Here is a 13,112-nt window from a genome sequence, read left to right as displayed (position 1 = left end):
TGGTCATAAATATGCTGAATTGAATTTCACATATGCTGCACGTAATAGGAATAGTCATGAGAACAGATAAATTATAGCAGTTGAATATTTTAAATTTCTTTAAACAAATCCTTCGTTGCATGTGTGTGTGATTTCGTTACATAAATGCAAAGGGATCTGGATTGGGGTGTTTCAATTTTGTATTCTTCACATTTTCAAATTAAACCCAATCCAGACCCTCGCAATGTGGTCCACACATCGTATATAGAATAATATAAATTCGATTCTTTCCCCATCCTGAAATATCTCCATCCAAGTCTTTCCCGGCGTTAAGCCACATTTTCAGCATGTCACGATTAGTTGAATATTCAGACAGTGAGAGTGGTCTAAATTTAGTATCAGAGCAAGAATCTTGTCGCAAAAAAATGAAATTGTGTGAAAAATCTGATTTAGTTCCAAATCCAAAAAGGAGAGAACAAGGTGACTGGTGAGTAGCTTGTTGGATTCTTACTACTGATCGAGTAACAAACCAGTTACCGTTTGGAATTCATGGTATTGGAACCCCTCCTTTTTTTGACGATCAATGCATTTGAATGTGGACATATAGTTGGAACCTCCCCCCTTTATCCTGGGTTGGGAACACCCCCACCCTTTTTAAAAATGGCTGGATCTGCCCCTGATAACTTTTCTAGTTGGATCACGGGTTTCCAACGGGACTGATCAATCTTATAAACAATCAGCTATTCAGAAAAAAATACTAAACCAAAAGATTTTGCCTATTAAACTGATAAATTAATTGTAATGGTGGTCCAATTAAATCATTGTAAAAAGACGATAACATATAGCCTGTTTTTGGTATAACGCCACGAGAGGCTTGGTTATTTGATCAATATATCTGGCAGCTAGTAGCAGTAGAAGGAAAAGTATAAGATGCAGTCTAATTATATTCTTGTTCTTTTATCGTTGCAGGACTGAGAAGACAGCTGGTCAGATCAGAAATGTGGACTCCGACAGCGATTCTGACTCGGACAATGGCAGGTTCTGGCGACCAAGGTCTTCAGAAGAGACTGATAGTCATTTTGTGGGAAATGAACAACTCGTGGTCGATGTAGATAGCCCAGGCCGTCATACGACGTTAGAGCACCGACAGCCAAAAGTGGTGGGAATGGATGTCACCATTGAAGAGAATTTTGTTCCCCGATCCTCGGGCGGAATCGATGTTGGTATAAGTCTGGAAGAAACAGCTATCCAAGCCTCTAGCAACAACGATAAAATGGTGGAAAGGACCGTTTCCAAGGAAGTGACGAAGGAAGACATTCTTTACAAAAGGCAACAGGAGCCAGGAGAATCAATATGTCCCAAGAGTTGGGAAAGTTCTAACTCTAAGCAAAAATTTTACATTTGCCCCAGGAGTGGGTATAAGGAGAAAACTTGGATAACAAGTAATCGGGATCAGCACTGTCCAGTGAGAAGATGTCCTGTTGTCACCAGAAATGTCCGTAGACATGTTCTTCAGGAACATCTATCGTCGATGTTTGACCTTCGCCACGATGTCAATTTAATGACAGATCCTGCGTTCCATCGATACCGGGGCCATATGATCATGATGCTAGCCAAGTGGTTTACTCGTTCTGACGAAGCCACATCAACGGACTTGATGACTTTTCTAAAGCGTAACTCAAGGGTACCAAGCGGCTATCAACAGTTTAGAGAGGATATGCCAGTGTTTAGAACAGTTTGTAGAGAAATGAGTTGGCCTGCTCGTGCATGGTTCAGGATTGAACCATCTAGACGGATCAATAGTCCATGCTGTATTCTTCATTGGCGAGTGATGGCATCTCTCCTCCATTTTCTGACACCAACACAGCAGGACTTAGTTCACTCAGAGGTGTATGATCCTCAAGGGAATCACATTGACAAGAAAGAGCTGTAAGCTATGAACAAAAGATTCTATAGAAGTCCAGAGTTGGACGAACGCCACCCTGCTGGATCAGAGCAGCGTGCTGACTCTGCACGTGAAAATACCTCACTTGTTATGGATTTTCAGCAGCCACGGCGTACAAGTTCGATATTAATTGAACACAAGGAACCCGTTAAGAATGATCAGTCGCCTCCCAGTATCAGGCATATAGTGGTACTGCAACATGGGGAAGATCGCTTGATGATGCCTGTGAAGTCATTGAAGGAATTGCAGCATCTTGCGGAAGATCGGTTCCAAGGGAATGGGATTTCTACCTTGTACTACCAAGGTGTCAAAATAGATAATTTAATTAGTTTAGAAGATATTCTAGATATAGAAGCTAGACCAGTGATAGAGGTTCGTTTCTTAGAATAATTGTCAGTGTGAACTCCGAATCAACTTCACAGGGTGATAATTACAGTTTCCGGTACCGCTCCGGAGTGAGGCATATTTAGCACAATTGATTACCAATATTCTTTTAGATTGGCAGTTTTAGAAACTTTATATACATAGACATTTAAGTTAATAGTTTATACTACGTCGTGTTAGAGATGAAACATGAACTGTTCGTGAAGTTATCATGAACACTGAATTTTTTCCGGTTATTCAGTTATAAAATACTTGAACTGTAAAGTGTATAAATGTAATAACGTGTTATGAGCAGTACCAACGCCAGTGATAGGTCTGTAATGCTCAGTGTAAATTGTAGTCGTATGTTCTAGTACTAGTTAGTTTAATAGTTTACTGTTTCCTTATTTAGAGGTTCTATATAAGTAAGTTGATAGTAGGACTTTTTTTTTTACTTATGGTGATTTTAAATGGTCTTATTCGCCGATCCTAGTTCTGGGATCCGACGTCTTGCATTTTGTCGAATGTAAACGAAGTAAATATAGGGACAAGTTATTAGCTCTCTTTGGTGGGTCGAGGCTAGCTTTTTTTAGTTCCCTTAGGGGATTTGTAAGGGTCTTTCGTGCTCATTGCTTAAGTTCAAATATCTGTTTTGGAGTTTATTCAGGTTTGGTACTCCATATCTAGTTAGCTGTTCTTGTATGAATAGAGGTTCTTTAGAGGTTACTTGTGAATTGGTTGTGATGTTTATATAATGTGTAAGATCTCAACTTCCCTTGACTTGTTACCCCATACACTTAAACTTGGGTGGAACACGATTATGTATCATATAGCAATGTTCAGCACAGATAGAATACGCTTCCAGTATTCCCCGGGTATTTTTACCGAGTCCTTGGTTGGGACAGTGGTTCCTACTTTATAAGATGGAGGGTGGTGCAGAGACTACTTGAATAGAAAACTGCGCTTGCATGTGTTTAGATTTTCAGCATCAAATTTTTTGGCAGTCCAACTAGACGAATGACATGTTACAAGAAAAATATATATTAAGGTATATACATTCACACCTCACACTAACTGATGGCACCAGGGACGGATCCAGAAATTTGTTGAGGGGTGTCACCATTACGAACTCTCAAAACTTTTCACATTGTTTTTATTTGTAATTGATGTCGTGAAGGTAGTTTCAAAGCAAATGTTAATAATGTTAATAAATGGTTTACAAAATTGATTCCTGTTTTATTTTTCATCGATATCTGCGAGCAAAGGTATAAAAGATCACGTCAATGTATAAGTGTAAATCATAAATCACGTAATCACATCATCAGTGCTTCTTCTTTTTCTTCTTTTATACAGTTAACATGTAACAACTTCATAACATTGAATATTACGTACTGTTTGCATGCGTGGAGATTGTAAACAAAAATATATCGGAGAAAAGTGCAAAACAATAATAAAAATCAAACTCATCAAGGATGCCAGGAGTAAAATTTTGTACGCCAGACGCGCTTTTCGTCTACAAAAGATTCATCAGTGACGATCGAATAAAAAAAATTAATAAGGCCATGCAAATAAAGTATGATGATGAAGAGCATTGAGGACCCAAACCTGAACAAGAAAATGAGCGATTAAAACTATGTATATTGGTATGTATACAGTTAGATTGTGCTGTAGAAAACAATTGGTGTCAACTGTTGTCTGAAGGATGCAACTGGTGGACATGCTACATCTTGTGGTAGCATTATCTACTGTACTATTGTTCGAGGGGGAACATGACCAATTGTAAATTTCTTTTGTAGTAAAGTTTGCCGAAATGTTTGGGTGTATATATTTCTTGTTCTAGTGTTTACTGGAATTAGTGCTAGTTTACAATTAGTCTGTGAACAACTTTGTAGAACATGATCAGTCGTGTTTAAGACGATGCTATGCAAGTGTTATCTATTCAAGCTCTTTTATCATAAAATGGTTCAATGGTACTTGTTACATCCATAACGAACAGTAAACGCCTCTGTACCATTTCAATATAAAAATAAGGAGATGTGATATGATTGCCAATGAGACAACTATCCACTTAAGTTCAAATGAAGTGGATTTGAGCCATTATAGGCACCCGGATGGCCTTCAACAATGAGAAAACCCCATCCCGTATAGGCCCCTACATGAAAAAGATAAAACAATTCAATTGAGAAAACTAACGGCCTAATTTATAACAAAGCAATTTACGAAAAACAAAGCATTCAACAATGAGAAAACCATATACCGTATAGTCGGCTATAAAATCCCCGACATGAAAAAGATGAAACAATTTAATTGAGAAAACTAACGGCCTAATTTATAACGAAGCAATTTACGAAGAACAAATATGACAGACATGAACCAACGACAACCCCTGAACTACAGGCTCCTGACTTGGGACAGGCACACTAAGAATGTGACGGGGTTAAACATGTTTGAAGGCGCCAACCCTCGCCTAACCTTGGACAGTTGTGTAACAGTACAACAAAAGAACAAACTATAAAAATCAGTTGAAAAGAGCTTACCCTCATCTGATCGATACAAAACAGAAAATTATTTAACAAAAAACACAGACTGGACGTGGCAGTGTATTTATACATCCACCACAACAAAGAAAGACACAAAGTACAGATCTGAGAGTACTTGCAGTTACTGACAGCTAGTTCAAAGCCAATTACAACTAATACACAAATCACATCTATGACTTAAATATCAATCAGTACACATCCAACATCCAATGGATTTAGTGTAAAGACGTCATTAACAGGAGAAAAACATGACCTTGTGCAATGCCAAAATATAGGTATCGACTAATTGTAGTACTGTTAATGTGAATATGTGATAATGTCTGATGTATGTGGATACCATATAGACTGCAATTTCATTCAAGTTTGGGTCTTACGATGGATTGATATGCACGTGATTTGATTTTGCTGTTTGAAATTTTTAGGTTTATTATGTAGAAAGCCAGGTAATTGGTTGGCACTAGATGTATTTTTTTTCATAATAGTTGTTGCATTTTAAGTGACATGGTAGGTCCATTGAGAGTTTTGGACAAATTCACATATACTATTTATACGAGAAAAGATTTTTTTAAATATATAGTTTATAAACCGAACACACTAACTAGTTTATTCTGTATATGACTGTAATACATATTTTTTAGAAAAAACATATATAAATAGAGAATATCATATGGCTTTTTCAATATCACATCCGTATCAACCCGAGACACCAATATAATCCCAAGAGCTCTGCTCGAGGGATTTTATTGGTTGAGGATTGATACGGTGTGTGATATTGAAAAAGCCATATCATATACACTTTATTATATACATATCTCACGTAGATGTTTTTTATGTGACATGACGTCATACAGGTAAGGAGGTTTGAAATGACGTCATACAGATTATAGGTTTGACATGACGTCATACAGATTAGAGGTTTGATAAAGCCTTTGCAACCGTGCTGATATCGATATCATCACGGGTGGCTGATACAGCACGCTTGCCAATGATTGTATAACACATACAATTTATCTGTATTTACTACTAAGTATATAATAAATATATTTAAAAATATTTTGTCTCGTATATATGTGAATTTGGGGCACAGTAAATTTCAATCTCCTTTAAGGAATACATGAATAAACTTGTTTCTACCGGCCACCGTTCAAATATTTGTGGGAAGAAACATTCTTTATACAACAAAGGTGAAAGATGAAGCTAACCCCGAGATATATAACGGAACCCTCTTTCCTTTTCAAGCGGAGCAAACTGCCGTTGTGGCTACAGACTCAACAATCTGCACCAGATACGATCTTGCATGCCTGTACATTTTTTTCTCATTACGGCCAGTTTTTTGTTGTTTTACCTCTGATTTTTACAAATAGGGATTTACGGAAAGTCTCGGTACCGACTGTTTACACCAACTTAGACAGGTAAAATGAGGGGATTGCCTTAAAATAATAAAGAACTAAACAATTAGCATTGAGTTAGAGTTGCAGATAACTGTTAAACAAGATTGTACACAACGATTTATTTAATTCAATAAAGATTGTTGTCGGTTCACAAGTTCTGCAGAGATCTCCATAATTTGCCCTATAGACCCGAATTGGTTGGCACATTTATTAGGTAATTTTTGTCAGCACGGATAATCTGCTCCCGCTTCTCCCCGGCACTCCCCCTGGTTAACTATGCTTACCTTCCCTCTATTTTAGTATCTATGGAACAGGAAATTTTCTATCACAAACCGGGATTTTTTTATTTGTACACTATCTATGGCATTGTGGTTGTAGAATAAAACTAGATGTGTCGGAACGACACGAATGGCTCCGTCTCAAAAAGTTGAAAAATCTGCAATTTCAACAACACATGTGGACACAAACATGCATGGATAGTATCCAGCTCTCAAGACCAACACTAGTTTGATGAAAAATTTCATTGATCAATGAGTAATTAGATTTCAAACTATCAGCAAACAGGAAGTGGATGTACTACAGATCTAAAAAGATGTGTTGAAACGACATGAAAATCAGCATAGCGGAACGAAACATAAACTTGATCTGTAACTCATCATGGTAGTCTCACATATCAAAAAACAGCGCAAAATATGAAGGCGTATAGAAAAAAGTCTGTATAACTGTGATTTATTTTTCAAAGTCTAAAACTCTTAATTTCGGCAAAAATTAGCGGAGCGGAACTAAACTTAAACTTGATCTGTAACTCATCATTGTTAACTCACATACAAAAAATCAGCCCAATATCTGAAGGCGTTTCGAAAAAAGTCTGTATAACTGTGATTTTCAACAATTAATCAAAGTCCAAAGCCTGTAGTTTCGGCAAAAATTAGCGGAGCGGAACGAAACTTAAACTTGATCTGTAACTCATCATGGTTAACTAACATACCAAAAATCAGTCCAATATCTGAAGGCATTTAGAAAAAAAGTCCGTATAACTGTGATTTTCAACAATTTTCAAAGTCCAAACCAAAGCCCGTAATTTCGGCAAAATTAGCGGAGCGGAACGAAACTTACATTGATCTGTAACTCATCATGGTTAACTCACATACCAAAAATCAGCCCAATATTGGAAGGCGTTTAGAAAAAAATCCGTATAATGGTTTGTTGCGGAATGACGGAATGACGGGCAAGGGTAAAACTATATGGCCCCGACAACTTTGTTGCGGGGCCATAAAAATCATTCAAAAGTACTTATCTGGCTTCATATACGTGTGTATTAGCTTGACGCCATATCTGATTGAAATGTTCTGTTACGGAATATCTGGACCCAATTTTGAGGCTTATTGTCGGTGGAGTGATAGCATGCTCCGTCCATGGGACTTTGTGTTTATTTGCACAAAAATTACTTATAAATGAAGTACGTCGTAAAATTCACATTTGAGACGACCCCTTTTATTTTATCTGTCAAAGTCGGTACCGACACTTTCCGAAAATCTTTATTATTCTATTATATAATTACGTGCTATAGTGTTCTTTTAATTTGTCTTTGTATTTATTTTAACCGTTACTGTTTAGTCCTTTTTGGGTAATTTGGCGTGGCTCGGTATTTATACATACCGCCATTGTGTTATTGTGCTATGGTTATTTTTTGTATTCTTGTCTTTCATTTTTGCTTATGTACTTGTCTATAGAGTGTTTATATGCCATTTTGTTTTTCTATGATGAAAAAGTTGTTTGTTTTTAAAGTGATTAAGATTATAACATAATGTTGACTGCTGTATCCCAATTTTTGTTATTTTTACCTAGTATTATGTCTGTTTGTTTTTCTCACACATTGTTGTCAATATAATGGAATTCTATGCGACTGTCATACAAGTGAGAGGTTTAGCTAGCTATAAAACCAGGTTTTGTCCACAATATTCTACATAAGGAAATGCCTGTACCAAGTTAGGAATATGACAGTTGTTTTCCATACGTTTGACTTGCTTGAACTTTTAATTTTGTCATTTGATTATGGACTTTCCGTTTTGAATTTTCCTCGAAGTTCGGTATTTTTGTTATTTCACTTTTTATATCATACGATTTAGTTAGACAAAACAACAATTTGTTGACTGGAGTTCCTATAAAAGAGGGGCCTGATGGGTTATTTTCGTTCTTCGTGATCGGCGCATTTTCGCTATCGTGATCCGTTTTTCTACAGATTTATTTTTTTTTTATATTTTCGTGATCCGTGATCCGTGATCAGGGAAATTTATTTTCTGTGAATCGTGATTGACAAAAAATCAACTCGTGAATCGTGTTGAGACCCCCCCCCCCCCCCCCCCATCTGATATTTTTGAAAGCTTATATAGATATATTTTCTCATCAAATGCGTTACCCAATTAGATACTATGAAATAAATAATAGATTTTAGATATATTTCTTTAACAATTATATATACAATATAGAAGTTTTGATACCCGGTAAATTTGAAAAATGATTGATTAACTAATTAATTGATTGTTGTAGTTTTCTCAGTGTCCAGAAGCAAATATTTCAGGCATACAGAATAAGGACTAAAACATATTCCGAAATAAATCTAATAGGCAGGCCCTTTAAAGATAGCCCATCTGGACGAAGGGTACGGAATTTTGACTGAATTGGAAAACGATACAAGATGTTGGATAATTTGATTAATGGTCCACTCAAAGAGTTGCTAAAAGGTTACTTTGACATAAAAAAAAGTATGATACTTTCCCTGCATAAGGCATCGGAAATTTAAAGTCCCCGAAATTTAAATTCCCCATTCCGACCGAATGTGACGGCGTATCATTTATATATCCCGCTCGGCCAAACCGCCGGACACCTTTCTGTGTCCCGGTCGAGTCATAATGCGCAGACAGAGAAACTATGACATATTTCTATACATCAAGGCTATTTTAAGTCAACTTTCTGCCTCGTACACATTCTTTCTATAACCTCCTATTTTTATTTTTCGACCTTTGAGTAACCCACCCCGTTATTTCGGTACCTCCGTGACTTTTTTCGGTTCACTTTTGTTGGGGAATAACAATTTCGGCCTTTAAGGGTTCGGTGATATATTTTTTTTTATTATGATATATATCTTTTTATCAGGTAGGATTTCAATAGCAAATGATATTTATGTATAATATGCTATCCAAATTGATTCCGGGGGTTGAAAAAAAAATAACATGAGAACCCACATGTGCATTATTAGTGCTTGTGTTTTATTCATTACAGATCGAAATTGAGTTTTCTTATCTTGTCTTTTTTTTTAATGTATGTCTCTGGATTGGATAATTTCCTGATAATTATGGTGTCGATGACATACATCTTGGTAAGAGAAAAATTTATGCATGCTTCATTGACTTGCGCAAAGCTTTTGATTCTGTGTGGCGTAAAGCTTTATTTTTTAAACTTTTGTCTTCAGGAGTTGGCCATAAGATGATAAATATGATTAAATGTATGTATTCTAAGACAATGTCAGCACTGAAAATTAACAATTGTTTTACTGACTACTTTGATATAAACCGAGGAGTTAGGCAAGGGGATTCGTTAAGCCCTACCCTTTTTAACATATATATAAATGATGTTCCAAATTTATTCTCAGGAAATGAGTGTCAACCGCTAACTCTCAAAAATTCTGTTATTGGAAGTTTAATGTTTGCAGATGATTTATTAATAATGTCAGAATCAAAAGAAGGTCTTCAGGAAAGCTTAGATACATTTTCTTCTTACTGTGATAAATGGCAACTCACTGTTAATTGTAAAAAGACTAAAACTATGGTTATTGGTCATAGTCATAAAAAGACGCAAAACACAAAATTTAATTACAAGCACACTGTTTTAGAATCAGTAAATGAATTTAGGTTCTTAGGCAACTTGCTCTCACAAAATGGAAACTTATTGTCATCTGCTGAAGCACTTTCAAAAAAGGCCCTAAAAGTTATGTACTCTATCAAAAGCTATACAAGCGGTCTGAACGAATTACCTGCAAATTTATCTGTTCATTTATTTGATTCTTTGGTTCGTCCTATTCTTACATATAATTGTGAAATTTGGTATATGGATGTGTACAAACCATACTATAATGCAATTGCTAGAGCCAGAAAAAATAATTCTCCTTTGGATAAACTCAGTTTTATAGATAAGAGTCCTCCTGAAAAAATTCACAATAAGTTTTTCAAATTTACACTTGGAGTTAAGAAATGTGCTAGTAATATTGCCTCTAGATCTGAATTAGGAAGATTTCCCCTTTTTTGTTTCATTGCAACACAGTCACTTTTATTTTAAGACCGACTTTTGAGTGAAAACTCATCTGATTTACTTAAAGAGTGTTACTCTCTTTCTAAATCACTTCATGATCAAGGTATATACTCATGGTAATCATATGTAAATCATATTAGGTCCGATAATAATATTAGTAAACCCAAAGATGTAACTAAAAACAAAAACGGAGACTAAGAATTTCAGTAAAAAATTCTATAAAAATGAATTTCAGCAAAGATATAAAGAAATATATGACAATAAAATATCATCTCTCGACCAAAATAGCAAACTTCTTCTGTTTAAGCATATAAAAGCTGAATATAAACAAGAATTTTATTTGACATACCCTAATCTTGATACAAGAAAACTTATATGCAAATTTAGAATAAGTGATCATTCCCTCACTATTGAAACTGGAAGATATAAAAATATTCCACGCCCTCAAAGACTTTGTAATAAGTGCAAAGTTCTGGATGATGAATCACATTTCATTTTAATATGTAAAATAAATGATGATTTAAGACATGTCTTTTTTAATGATTTAAAAACTCAATACAAAGATTTTTCTGATAATAAAATGAAATATATACTAAATCCAACCACTAGTCAGCAAGTGAAATCTTTAGGCTCCTTTATTAAACAGTCTATGGAACTGAGGACAGGGGGCACTTGAGGTCATTTGTTGTGTTTAATGTTTTGGTTTATTTTTATTTTTTATGTACATTTAATGTCATCATTATATTGTTGTTATTACATGTAATTGTCATGCCTTTGGCCCTCTTGTGGGTGTAATTTGTGCTTTAATAAATAAAAATATATTGGTGCTTTATTAGAAGAAAACAGTGTAGAAGACATTCTATCTTTAAACAAACTAATTAACGATAATAATTTTAATGATATTGACTTCTTGGTAACCAAAACTAATGAAATCTATTTAGAAGCTGCAAAAAGTCAGTTTCTTTTAAAGCAAATTTAAAAAAATCAATAATGCAAAGACATACAAAAAAGGCAAAACCTAAAAAGTATGGATGTCAAATGATTGCTTACTCCTTATATTAGAAAAGAAGTTCGTTCCCTTGGAAATAGATTAGCTAAAGCCCCTAATAATAATGCATTAAGATTGACTTATTGCAACTGTAAAAGAGAATACAAATCAAAATATAGAGAACAAAAGCCATAACTTTACTAATACATCCCTTAATGTCCCTATTACATGTAAAGAAATTAAAGACTGCATTAAGAAGTTAAAAAAGGGAAAATCTGGAGGTCCTGATCTGATAATTAATGAATTTCTAAAGGTAGGGTCAAACACTCTAGTTTTACTTCTTGCAAAACTTTTTAATAAGATACTTAATTCAGGAAAATTTCCCAAAATTTGGAACATTTCTCTATTGACATCAATTTATAAATCTGGTGACCCATCTGATTGTGGGAACTATAGAGGTATAAGCTTACCAAGCTGTCTTGGTAAAGTCTTTACCTCCATATTACAAAAAAGACTTAGTGATTTTCTTGAAACAAATAATTTATTATCTTCAAATCAAGGTGGTTTAAGAAAAAATTACAGAAATGTAGATCATGTCTTTATTTTAAAAATAATGATAAACAAATATATGTTTAAATGCAAAAAGAAACTATATGTGTGTTTTGTAGATTTTAAAAAGGCTTTTGACAGTGTCTGGAGATCAGCTCTATTCTTAAAATTACAAAATAAAGGAATACAAGGCAAATTTTATAATATACTGCATGACATGTACTCTAATACCTTATATTCATGTAAATATCAAAATATGTTTACTAAGCCTTTTCTTGCTAATCAGGGAGTCAAACAAGGAGACAGTTTAAGTCCAACTTTATTTAATATATTTGTTGATGACATAGGAAAATACTTAGATACAAACTCAACTAGTGCAGTTAATTTACATGATCAAAAAGTGAACCATTTATTGTATGCTGATGATTTATTATTGATATCTGAATCTGCAGCTGGTCTCCAGAACTCTCTTGATTCTTTGCAAAAATATAGTGCTGAATGGAAACTGGATGTGAACTTTAAGAAAACAAAAATTATAATTTTCTCTAAAAATAAAGTAAATAAAGAAAATTTGTACTTTTATTACAGTTCTTATGCAATTGAAATCGTTGATTGTTATAAATACTTAGGAGTTGATTTTCATAGCTCTGGAAAATTTATACAGGCAGTGTCAAGCCTCTCAGATAAAGCTAAAAAAGCATATTTTGCATTAAAGTCTAAACTCTCATATATTGAAAACTTGTCTGTTAAAACTTGGCTTCAGCTTTTAAATTCAATGATAATTCCTATTTTAACTTATGGATCAGAAGTATGGATATCAGAATTCAAACCAAATTTTGAAGCATTAGACAAAAGTAAACCTAGAAAAAACACAAAACTCAATATTTAAAAACATACTTGGGGTTCATGGAAAGTCTTCCAATCTAGCAGTGCGGTGCGAATTGGGCACATTACCTATTAGCATTAAATGTTATCAACTTATGTATAAATACTATGTGCGTCTCAGTGATATTGGTAAAACAGTCTGGTGGTCCACATGAAATTCTCAA

The sequence above is a fragment of the Mytilus californianus genome, unplaced genomic scaffold (assembly GCF_021869535.1).
Source record: "Mytilus californianus isolate M0D057914Y unplaced genomic scaffold, xbMytCali1.0.p SCAF_5, whole genome shotgun sequence".
Classification (NCBI taxonomy): domain Eukaryota; kingdom Metazoa; phylum Mollusca; class Bivalvia; order Mytilida; family Mytilidae; genus Mytilus; species Mytilus californianus.
This window is presented reverse-complemented; position numbering follows the sequence as displayed.